The sequence below is a fragment of the Rousettus aegyptiacus genome, unplaced genomic scaffold (genome assembly GCF_014176215.1).
Source record: "Rousettus aegyptiacus isolate mRouAeg1 unplaced genomic scaffold, mRouAeg1.p scaffold_m13_p_1, whole genome shotgun sequence".
In the NCBI taxonomy this organism is placed as follows: domain Eukaryota; kingdom Metazoa; phylum Chordata; class Mammalia; order Chiroptera; family Pteropodidae; genus Rousettus; species Rousettus aegyptiacus.
In genome coordinates, this window is record NW_023416284.1 from 107,174,480 (window position 1) to 107,187,019 (window position 12,540).

Here is a 12,540-nt window from a genome sequence, read left to right on the forward strand (position 1 = left end):
GAGAGATTGACTCCTCAACCCTTGGTAAGCTCTGCATTTTTATTTTTGCATTGGGTCTGGAGAATGATGTAGCTGGCCCCACATACAAGCCTGAAATAGTTACCAGCACACTCTGCACCTCGGAATAGCAGAGATGTAATGAAGTGCCGTAGACATCCCCACAGGGTTTTCATTTTCTAGCATTGTGTAGAAAAGGAAGACCCATCATTTGAACCTCAAAGCAGTAAAAAATTGAGCTGGGCGCAAGCTGAAATGGAGGAGCCATGGGTCTGGGATGACTTAGCAGTGACCTGCACAGTCCAAAGGCCAGACAGGAACAGGTATACCTCAGGGGATGCCCGCATGGAAAGACAGTGACCCAGACTAGGGGTGTGTGTGTGTGTGTAAATACCACATTGACATGTTAAACTCCTGTTGTCAGATGAAATGGAGGTTTGAAGCAGAAAATAAATTGGCTAACAGAAAAAAAAATATTAAATTTCTTGCCTTCCTGAATTTGTGGATTGAGGTTTGTATCTGCTACATTTGCTCAAAAAAGGGGAAAAGGAGTTTCAGAAGCACGGGGTTAAGAACATATAGGAAAGGACTTCTCTCACAGGGCTGAGAGCTGAGAGAGACTGCTCCAGCCTGCCAAGGAACCACTGTTCCGAGGATCTAAGAAGAGAACTATGAAAGTCATCCACAAAACCTAAATTACCCAGGGGTCAAGAAACTTAAGGACTGAGGCTAATCAGAGGAAGCCAATAGAAGAAGCAATATCAAGGCATACTTCCTTTTAAAAAGTTGTTTAAATCATACACGAAAACATTTTGTTCTATTATGGATGCACGGCCCTTTCGTACTTTATTTAGGAGAACATTTTCCCTTAAGCAACTTAAATAAAATGGTTTGGGGAAAAAAAAAATATTGGTTGCTAGGGATCCCATCAGGATGCAGGGGAAGAACGATATTTGATAAAAGTTAGCAGGAACTGAGTCTCAAAAAGGCTGAAAAGATGAAGTGACTGAGAAGCCTGATTTTTTCATTGGGAAAAATTTGGGGGCCATTTTTTTTCTGTTTATCTATCTCTTCTAACTTTCTACAACAAACCTGTTACACTTGTGCAGTTTTTACAAGGTGGACCACCTCTAAAATGAAAGAAAATTTGGGGACTCATAATACTTGTAGTGAAGATGCATTTACGATTCTAATCCTCCTTTCTCTACATTAGAGAGGAGAGAAGGTTAATATAGAAATAAAAAAATCCCCAATAGATGTAGTTTCATTCTCTTTCCCATTAGCTGAATCCAATATAAATGAAAGAACAAACCTTCCCAGAGAGCAACCAGAAAGAAATGGAGGCAGGGAGGTCCTCCGAAGGGGTCCAGGTGTTTAGAGAACCAAAGTGCACCCACAGGAGCCTTCTTCAAACAGTTACCTCAGACCAAGTAACAGCTGACTGTGGGATGTACCACAGTAGTTTACTGGGCCTTTGGGATTATCCCATGTGAGTGGGGGCAGGGGGTAGATTTTGTGGTCAGACTAGTCCCATGTCAATCAAAAGTCTTGTATAATCGAATATGTTCCAGGGTGTACTAAACAATGCGAAGCTTGGATAAAACCAAAACTTACTGTGTCAGAAGTACGTGAATGGTTCCCTGGAGCTCCCTGGAACTGGATTTGACTTACAGAGGGTTTTAACTTGTTCCTTCAGTACCAAACCTACCATAAGAGAGAACTCTTGATATAAATGCGGTTCATACCTGTGATAAATCAGGACAGAAAACACCACAGTACCCAGAGAGAACAAAAGGAAGCAGAGAAAAACAGACTCAGAGAGAAATGGCATTCGATAACTCAGCACTGATAGTTGACTTGTTCTTACGGAATCAGACAGAATGAAAAGGTCCCTCAGAAGGAGGTCAGGTCTCTGACACATTCGAAAGAGTGCATTTTACTTGGCTGGGTGCCCCACTCCACTGGTGTAGCCTCTGTGTAAAGAGAACTGGATCCTGGTTCTCAAAAGCTTGTGTTTCCTCCATGTCAGGGATCCCGTTTAGCACATGATGGGAATTTTGCCCTCATCAGCATCAGTTTTCGAAACTCCTCACATGGCTAGAAAATTAAAAGGGAAGCAGAGGCCCTTTGGGATGTTTCATATCATGAATCATCAGTCCCTTCCTGACTCTCCTGGGGATCCATCCACATAACAGAGGTCCCATTGACTCCTGTGGTTCCTGTCAAAGCCAAATTCAAGAATGGAAAAGATGAGCTAGAGTCGATTTCACATTGGACTCATAAGCTAAGTTCTGTCACAGGCAGGGGTCAGAGCAGTTTAGGATTAAAGAGGCATAAATAAAATAGCCTGCTATTCAAACACTTGGGGGTTTCTAGTATTCTGATGGTAAATGAATCCAATAATTTGTATGCAGACTATTTAGAAGAGGAATGAACAACAGGGTTCTGCAGTATTCTTTTCCAACATACAGTTCAGCCTGTTGGGGTGAAAACTAGACTATAAATATGTGCAACTAAAGGAAGGGATTTGTTGGTTTCATTTTACTTTATTTTCATCCTAGCACTGGCAAGGGAGGAACAGAGTTTAAGAAAGTCTGTTCAAGTCTATGTAATTCAAAGCATTTTCAGAGATATAGAAACTTTGGGTATTTAAAATGCTCGTCTGATTTAAAAGTGCCAACAAGAAAAAAATTTTATTAACTTAGACTAGATAGATCCTCTCCATATAGTATCCCTTACTCTTTCAGGGAGAGAAGAGAGGAGAACTGAGCATGGCGCGGTTATCAGAAATTTGTTCTTTGAAAACATGTGTATTATAAATAAATCATACAACTTCGATTTGTTCACTCTTTCATTCATCCATTCACTTTGTTTAAGTTCCTTCCATGTACCAAGCCCTGTGCTAGGCACAGAGTAAATAAACTGAAATAGGATAGATACTGGTTCCAAATAAGATAGAGTAAGTAAGCTTGTTTCTCTCACTGACTGCTGTTATAAAACCTGGAGAGGAGGGATATACATGGAGGTAAATACATAGAGCAGGTGTTTATCATGAAAGGTAAGTAGGCATAGGTGGATTGGGGAAAAGACCCGAATTTAAGCACCATCAAACTGGTGGTGAGCCTACCACTTCTTTCCCGTCAGTATTCCCCGGCCTGAACTCACGGCAGCCAAAAACCTAGAAGTGAGCACTGACAAGAACGGAAAATGCTTCGGAAGAAGCCCTTTAGTTCTAACATGAGCAGTGAAAAAGGGTCTCCAACAGCATTCAAAGAAAATGAGGGAAACTCCCCACTTTCCTTTTTCCCTCTTTTTCTTTTCCTTAATCTCTCATATGACCTAGCGTATGATGGCCCATGGATACCTAAAACTCTGAGGGAGAGGAAATGTCCTCTCTGATTGAAAAAACTGTGGTCCAAGAGAGTGACACAAATGTCTGTTGCTCTTTCCCCTCTGTCTTCCTGCTACTTGGCCCTGTAACAAAGAATATGATTTTAATTTTGATGTTGGAGTGCTCACAGCTTTTAGGCCTCACCACTCTCCCTTCTCTTTCTGCCCCGCATCTGGGCAAAACTGACAAGAAAGCTCAGATTCTCTTTTGTAACTTGTGGGAAATTCAGCTCATAGAGCTGCGGCCCACATGTTGGAACTCTCGCCCCTTAGCCATCATACACACCAAGCCAGTCTCCTTTCCTCAACCAATTTTCAAACCAGCTTGGGAGCCCTCCATGCTCTCTCCAGAAAGTTTCCTCATACAAGTAATAAAACTTTTCATAGCCTCTCGTTGTGTGTGTGGCATTATGCATCTTAATATCCAAACCAAAATTCTGGGTAGGTGGGGATCCTTCCATTTCAGTCCCAAACATGGGGGCACTTATGGGAAATGCACGACCATGCAAATAGCAAAAATTTCTGCAAATAGCAGAAATCACCAGCAAGATCTCAGAGAGGAGGCAGCTGGGGGCATTGGTCAAATTATTTAAGAACTTAGGCTTATTCTATCTAAGCTGTGCATGCAGGGATCTGACCATAAAGAGCGAATCATAGACTTTGAGAAATGAATCATGGGAGAGATCACTGCCCATGTGTTAGACTGGCCACTAGGTGGCATATATATCAGCTAGATCTGAATCGAACTGCAAAGGCTTTGAATACAGAACTGGCATTGAAACCACAACCCACAGATAATTGGTCAGAATTTGCAGCCTGAAACCAACTGGATAGATTGCCTGCTAAAACAAAAATGTCAGCATTCCATAAGATTTAAGCAAGACCTAGAGTCTCAGAACATAATAATATGTTCTTAAAATGTCCAGAATACAATCCAAAATTATTCAGCATTGCAAGAACCAGAAAAATCTCAACTCTAATAAATATATACAATTGTTAAATTTCATTAAATGTACACAAAAAGTCAGACTTACTGTACGTTAATTTAAACAATTTAAATGATGTCCTTTGCTTGTGAGAAGTACACAATCAAGCACAGGAGACCGAATATAAACAGATAATGATGTAACCTTTAGTACTTATGATGTTAGAGATCTGGATAAGACATTGTGGGAGCACAGAAGGATACCTAACACAATTTTGGGAGTAGAAAATGAAAATCAGGAAATTGAGACCGGCTTCCTAGAAGAACAGATGTTTTAGATAAGTCTGAAAGAATAGGGAGACGAAAAGGAGTTAGGTGAAGAAGTGGAAGAAGAAATTCACACTTAAGGGGCAGCAAGAACAAAGATGTTAGGCATAGGGAACTATAAACAGTTGTTTTGTAAGGGAGGTAATTGCCAAGGAGGGGAGTAGCAGAAAAAGGTGGCGGAATGCCCAGGCCATGAAAGACTTCAAATATCATCAGATACCACATTTAACCCTATAGGTCATCCTATCTGGAATCTGATCTTAGTTCTGTCAACATTAGCACAATGTTCATAATGAGATCATGGCATCCCTTTGGGTTTTGATTTCTTGTGGCACAAACTATTGGTGTGTGTACTGATGCCTATCTGATCTCCAGTTTTTCAGTCTCCCTTGAAACTAGGTTGGCTGTGTGATCAATTCTGCCTAAGAATGTGAGTGAAAGTGATTCATGAAACACTCAGGGCTTGGAAAGTCTAGAACATCCAGGTGCCTTTCCTGAACTCTCACCCCATTTCACATTGACCTTAGAGGCCATGTGCTGAAAGGTCATGCAACAAGATGGAAGGGACTTAGATCACTGAGTCATCACTTGGAAGCAGTAGATCTTAGGTTGAGTAATACCAAGGAAGAGCCATAGGCCAAGTCAAATTAAAAGACTGTATGAGTTTTGCCAATTGAGTTTTGATTACCCCATTGGTTTGTTTTATAAGACTGGAGGATAAGCACAGTGGAAATATTACAATATCGACTAGATCTTACAAACAAATTATAAAATTTGTTCCGTGAAATGAGTTCCCTGATCACTATGGAGCTCTTAGGGGATTCCTCAAGTGGGGAAGACTATTTTCTAGGAGTATTTTACCTAAAGCTGAGGTTGTGGCTCTGTAGCATGGGAATGTTTCCACTCAATGAGAAAACATACAAATCTTTACTAATACGAATTCTTATCCTTGAAAAGGGGACAACTGAAGGAAGTCCATTTGCCAGACCTCAAAGGAGCCTAAAGGCAGAGAGAAAGGCCCCATAGAGGTATGCCTGGGCCTTCTAAAGTTGTGCTTTGGACAGAGTTGATATTTTTGGTATACTTGGAACACTGTCTTTGGAGGTGGCTTCCAGTAGTATTGTTTTCCCCATAAAACCATTTTGTCAGTGTTCCAGTAAGTTGAATCATGTACATATTGTAATATATAAAGTTGTATCCAATCAGAGAGCAGTGGCTGGTCATTTGGACCTACCCATAACTTTCTTCTTGGGTCAGATTTACAGCTTTGTTCTAATAATTTCTTTCTATTTTGTTGTACAGCTAAATGCTGTGCTCCCATAATGTTATCTTTTAAATGCCCACTTGCTTCAATTGGAAGCACAGGAGCTTCCAATGGAGGCTGAGATTGTTTTAATGCTGCTAATTGATTGGCCAAATGATTACCTTTACTTTCCTCTATGCTTACCATTGACTGTCCAGGGATTTTCTTAAGAGTTAGCTTAAGAATTAGGTAATTGAATAGCCTTAAAGAGTTCTAAAACATAAGAACTCTTTTTTATCTTTTGTGTGGAAGAAGTCTAGAATCCTTTCTGTGTCCAGAGTATACCAAAGCCATGGGCAACATCAAAGGTGTATCTGCTGTCAGTATAAATGTAAGCATTTTACCTTTGGCCAAATTTCAAGCTCAAATTAATGCATAGAGCTCTGCTAGTTGAGCAGAAGTGCCTGAGGCATTAGACTAGCCTCAATGGTTTTATTTAGAAAGACAATTGCATGACCTGCTTGATAGTGGCTGTTTCATCAGTAAACCAAACTACTTCAGTATTTTTAAGAGGTGTTTCCTGTAAATCAGTTCAAGGGGTTAGTAGCCTGTTAATGTCAGGCAGTCATGAGGGGTTTTGTTGGACGGCATAGGAAGGAGAAAAGCAGGGTTCAGAGTATTATAGCAAGCAATAGTCACATTAGATGAAGACAATAAAGAAAATGCTTAGGAAGTCAGTCTGCTAACAGAGAAGTGCTGAGTATGATAAGAGTTAAGTAAGGCTTCCAGTGAATGAAGCATGTAAAGAGTTAGTGCGGAGCCCGCTATTATCTTTTCTACATGCTGTAGTACATCAGCAGTGATCACAATAGCTTTCATCAAAAGGAGGGAGACCTCTAGCCACCAGATCTAATTGTGGACTATAGTATCCAATGAGTCTGTGTTGGCTTCCGTATCATTGACTCAAGACAGCTAATGTATTCCCTCTCTTTCATGGACAAAAAGGAAAAGAAGCAATTAGTAATTAGGATGCCCTAAAGGAAGCAGATCATAAAGACTCCCTTTTATTGAAGGTTTTCTGAGACTCTTCTGTCCATATGAGGGGCTCTTTCTGGTCAGGTTAAGAAGAGAGTATGAAGGTTGACCATAACGGAAAAATTAGAAATCCAATTTCTACAATATCTGACCAAATATAAGAATCCTGAGTTGTCTTTTAGTCTTGGGGATAGGAGAAGTCAAAATGCACTGGATCCTATCAGGATCCAAGAGGAGATCTTTATCAGTAACTAGATGTCCCAGATATTTAACTTGAATTTTATGGGCTGAAGTTTCTCTTTAGATACGTTGTCCCTTTTTTGCTAGTTCTCAAAGGAGATGGAGGCTATCTGCAAGGGATGTTTCTTCAAAAAGTGAGCAGAAGAGGAAGTCATCCACAAATTGTAAAACGGTAGATAGAGAATTCTGTATTGGCAATACCTGCCTTTAAAATTTGGGAAAAGTAAGTCAGACTTAATATAGCGCTAAGGTGTTACTGTCCAAGTATACTGATGTCCTTCCTGTGTGAAACTGCATAAGAATTGGCTTTCAGGATCAATAGGGAGGCTAAAAAAAAAAAAAAAAAAAAAAAGCACTACGAAAATCTGTAACTAACCAAAAAGAATTTTCTTTCTGGTGGTATGACTGAAAGTAAGGTATGAGGGTTAGGCATGACTGAGTGTTGAGGTATGACTATGTTACTTATGGCTCTTAGATTTTGAACAAATTTCCATTCCCTCCCATGAGATTTTTTAACAGGGAAGATAGGAGTATTACAAAGGTTCATTCAAGGAATAATGAGGCCTTGTTTGAGATATTCCTCAGTGATAGATTTGATTCCTTCAATGGCTTCTGCATTTAAAGGGTATTGATGGCTACTGGACAGAGGTTTATTTTTGTCAATTTGAGTTTTCATTGCTGGTGCAAAATAAGTGTGACCTATATTGGTGGCATTTTTTTTTTTTTTGACCCAAGTCAGAATGGAATCTAAAAGAGGATTTGTGTCAATTAAAGTGACTGAAAAAACTGGAATAGCTATGAACGAGTCCATGGATGAGTCCTCTTGAGGATCATTAGTTAGAAGTTCAAGATGAAAGAATATTTCCACCTTTTGCGAGAAAAAAATATGGGCTGTGTGAGCTCTCAAGAAAGTCTCATCCTAAGGGACGAAGAAGATCTGAGGGAACCAAAAGAAATCAGTGGGTTTCTTGAATAGAAGCAGGTTGAAAAGGAATCAGAAGGGATTTAGAGACTGCCAAGGGTTGATTGGAAACTTCCACCATTTGTTCGGTTTCAGTACTCTGAGGAAGGAGAATGGTGCAGCTGGTGGGGTTAAGGACTGATAAGGTGGCTTTGGTATCTATCTGGGCCTTAGTTACCTCATTCCAAATATTTAGATCAATTTTTCCTAAAGAATTAGTTAGGAGCATGGGAAAATCCCCCTTTGATCCTTAGAGCCACCTTATTGCTGAGAAAACTTAGGTTGAAATCTTTGAGGAGGATTCACAAATTTTATGAGTTATTGGCCTTGTAATTGTCCTTTGAGATTTTTTTCTTTTTTAAAATTAAGTTTATTAGGGTAACATTGGTTAATACAATTATATAATTTTCAGGTGTACATTATCATTTTACATCTGTATATTCTATTGTGTGTTCACCACCAAAGTCCAGTTTCCTTCAGCTACCATATATCTGATCCCCTTTACCCGCTTCACTCTCCCCCTACCCTCCTATATTTGACCCCCTTTACCCCATCTACCTCCCCTCTCCTCACCCACCCCTTACCCTCTGGTAACCACTAGTCTATAGTCCATATCCATGAGTCTCTCTTTGTTTGTCTTGTTCATTTGTTGCTTTTAGGTTTATATCTTACATATAAGTGATATCATGTGATTTTCGACTTTTTCTGTTTGGCTTATTTCGCTTAGCATGATTATCTTGAGTTCCATCCATGTTGTCACAAATGGCAGTGTTTTCTCTCTTCTTATGGCTGAGTAATAGTCCATTGTATATATGTACCACACCTTCTTTATCCAATCATCTATTGTAGGGCACTTCAGTTGCTTCCATGTCCTGACCACTGTGAATAATGCTGCAATGAGGATCCGTGTGCAACTATCTTTTTGGATATATTTTTTAAGTATTTGGGGTCTTTTGAGATTTAAACAATTTTTTTTTCTCAATGGCCAGGCTTTTGAAATAATTGCAGACCCCTTTGAATGGTTGTTTGCCTTGGGGACCTTGAAAAGAGGGTTTAGTCATCAATTGCTGTAACTGTAGGCTCAATTACTTGGGTTGCCTGAATTTGGCCATTTAGTTCTTGTGTAGCTTTCTTTTTGGTATCTTTTTGGATAGCCTGGGTGAGCTGCTTAGCATAGCTCACGAAATCATGGGTTTGCATGGTGGCCCAAGTAAGTTGTAATTTTCACCCATTGTTCAAATTTGACTTGTAGACCTTCAACAAAGGCTGAATTAAAAAGCATTGAGATGTCATCACTGACTTCATCTATGCCAACATACTGTTTAAAAACTTTTAAAAATCTATCATAATAATCAAAAACAGTTAAGTCAGGTTTTTAAACACATTTTTGAATTTTCTTCCAAGCAATAACTCAAGGAAAAGCCTTAAGTATCTTTTCATGAAGCCATTTAGCCTGCCTTGAGACTTTGTTGATGGCTTCTCATCTTCAACAGAAAAAGTCTCTTATATAGTTGTGGCTTCCTGCCTTGTTTAGTCACTCCCTGGCACGTTCTTCTTCTATGAGGATATGGATAAGCTGGTAGATATCAGAACATCCAGGCTCATATGTTGGATAGTGAGCTGAAATTATTTAGCAGATAAAGAGACACCAGAACCTTTAGAAGTCTCCTGAAGTTTAGTAAGTCTCTGAAACAACTAGGAATTTGCTTTGGTTAACTCAGAACTTGTGTTTTGGAAGGAAGCAATTTGTGAATCACTCATATATTTGAAGGCTTCAAAATGCCAATTAAAATATGCTTCTCATTTAGTTTGCTTGGCTTTCTAGCTTTTTCCAATTGACTGTGCAGATAGACTAACTTGAGAATTTCAAAAGAGCCCAAGTTGCCCAGTTTAATTGTAAATCTTCTTAGGTAATCATGGTTCAGTGAGATAGAAATTTGCTGGATGAGGGCCTGTAATTTTTGTATGTAAATCTAGCAGCAGTTCCAGGGGGTGGCTGTTCGGCAGCCATTCCCTTAGAAAGTAAACTTCTCATTTTTCAAGAGTAATTATTCACCAGATAGGCATTTTAAATCTTATAGACAAAAAGCTGGTAGTAGGGAAAACCCAAATAGAGCCTGAAAATCAACCAAGTTGGGAACTTAACATTCAAGAGTACTTACTACAATAACCTATAGAGTGCAAGGGACTCTTGTAGGTACCTCACTCAAATCCATGAAGGTACTGGAGGAGGAGGAGGCAAGTCACTCTGGATCCCACTTCCAATACCATGTAATGTCAATCCATTTTTACCAAGAACTACAAGGCAAATAGAAGCTTCAAAGGAACTATTGATACATGTGACACCAGATGAATCTCCAGAGCAATATGCTTTGTGAAAAAAAGCTAATTTCCAAAGGTTACATACTGAATGAATCCATTTTTATAATAGTCTTTAAATGACAAAATTATAGAAACAGAGAACAGATTAGTGATTGACAGACATTAATGAAGGGATTAGAGTGGGTGGGGAAGTGAGTGTGATTATAAAAGGCTAGCATGAGGAAGAGGTCCCTGTGGTGATGGAAATATTCTGCATCTTGACTGTATCAATGTCCATATCCCAGTTGTGATATTGTACTACAGTTTTGGAAAATATTCCCATGAGGGGAAACTGTGTAAAAGGTATAATGAATATCTCTGTATTGTTTCCTAACACATCATTTGAATCTATAATTCTTTAAATATAATAAAATTAATTTTAAATACACTCCCTGTGTCTGAGTTTCAGCCTGTGCCAGGTAAATTATAATATCTATAGGTGGTAACCAAGCATTAGTAGTTTTTAAAGATGCCCAAGTGGTTCCAGTGGGCAGCAAGTTTGGGAACCACTGAATTAGGCATCTCAGAAGCTGCCAACGAGATATTTAAGAAGAAGAAGAAGAAAAAAAATTCTTAAATCTCTGTCTATAAAGACATCTTTGCAAAAGGGAACTACACAAAAACATCTTATTACATTCTGGCTACAGGCCCACTCAATGTGAAGAAGAGATCTTGGTCATTTCTTATTTATCTGGCAGGCTCCTAACCTTGAAGCTTCATTAATTGAACCTAAGGCTAAAAGCCAATATTCTTAACCACTTTGTTAATTGGAATGATTTATCAAAAAATATTTTAAAAAGTCATTTCATAAATAAAACAATTCCTTCCTCTCTTTCTTCATTTCGATAATCTTTATTAAATCTAGCCTGAAAAGCTGCTAGGTTTTCCCGAGCCTGCTCAAGTTATTAAAGGTGTATTTTTCTGTTTTAAAATCAACACTCCACTACACTGACTTGAATTTCAGCTCCTTTAATATCCACTGCTCTTCTTTCCAAGAAATTTGTTAGAGATACTAGTTAAACTTACTATAACAATTAGCTTCAAACTGAACTATAAGAAGGAAAGAGAGAAAAGGGACTGAATCTTCCCTCTCCTTAAATTTGGACGCCGTTTCACCATTACAGTGAATCCCCACTACACTGTTGAGAGGATTTTAAAAATGTTCCTCAATTGCATGTTTTCAAGTATTACCATGACGTATTTTTCAGCCTACATCTTCTCTTGGAACTTTTTCTTTTAAATTAAAACCATTGTTTAAAATGTGTTATCGCATTAACATTAACGTAATGAGAAAAGACAGTCTTATCAGACAAGATAACCTGCTTTTCCTCAAAGATGCCATTTTTATAGCATTAAGGGTAGTTTGCTCAAAGAGGTCTGAGGAAATCACATGGATTGACCCTGTACATCAAGGCTTCTTTCTCACCAAGCCAATTTTCCGTTTGATTTTTACACTCCAAGAGTCACAAGTACAGTCAGTAGTGGTTCCATGGAGAATAACAGAATAGGAAAGATTCAGCTATCTTTAATATTTGTTTTGTTTCTTATTTCCAAGAAATCTATTTGGATAAGATGAAGTTAGACAAGTATACTAGTGAAGGTATGTAAATCCATTTTACCATAGAAAAGAACATCATAATTCCTTTACTGTTAAGCAAAATAGAAGAGTGATGAGTCATTTCATTCAAAACAGGGTCTCTTCTGGATTTAAGTGTACACAGACACATAGCTTGAAACTCAGTTAAGGATAACCAAGGAAAAACAAATTGAGCACAAAGATCATCTCTCACATCATGATGTAAAGTTTCCATGCAGCAACATCTGGAGGTTGCACAGTACAGATAATTTAAATAGGAGACTTGGAGGCAAGAAACCATACTTAGCCCTGGCTCTCTGTGAACACAGTTTGTTGCTGAAGCAATTCACTCTGCTTCTAATTCACAATTCTCCAGCCTCAATCAAGTACCCTCATGTGGTTCTCACAAGGCATGAAGCTCTTTTCCCACCAAGAGCCTTTGCTCAGGCTGTCCTTGCTGTTTGCAATGTGGTCCCCCTAACTCC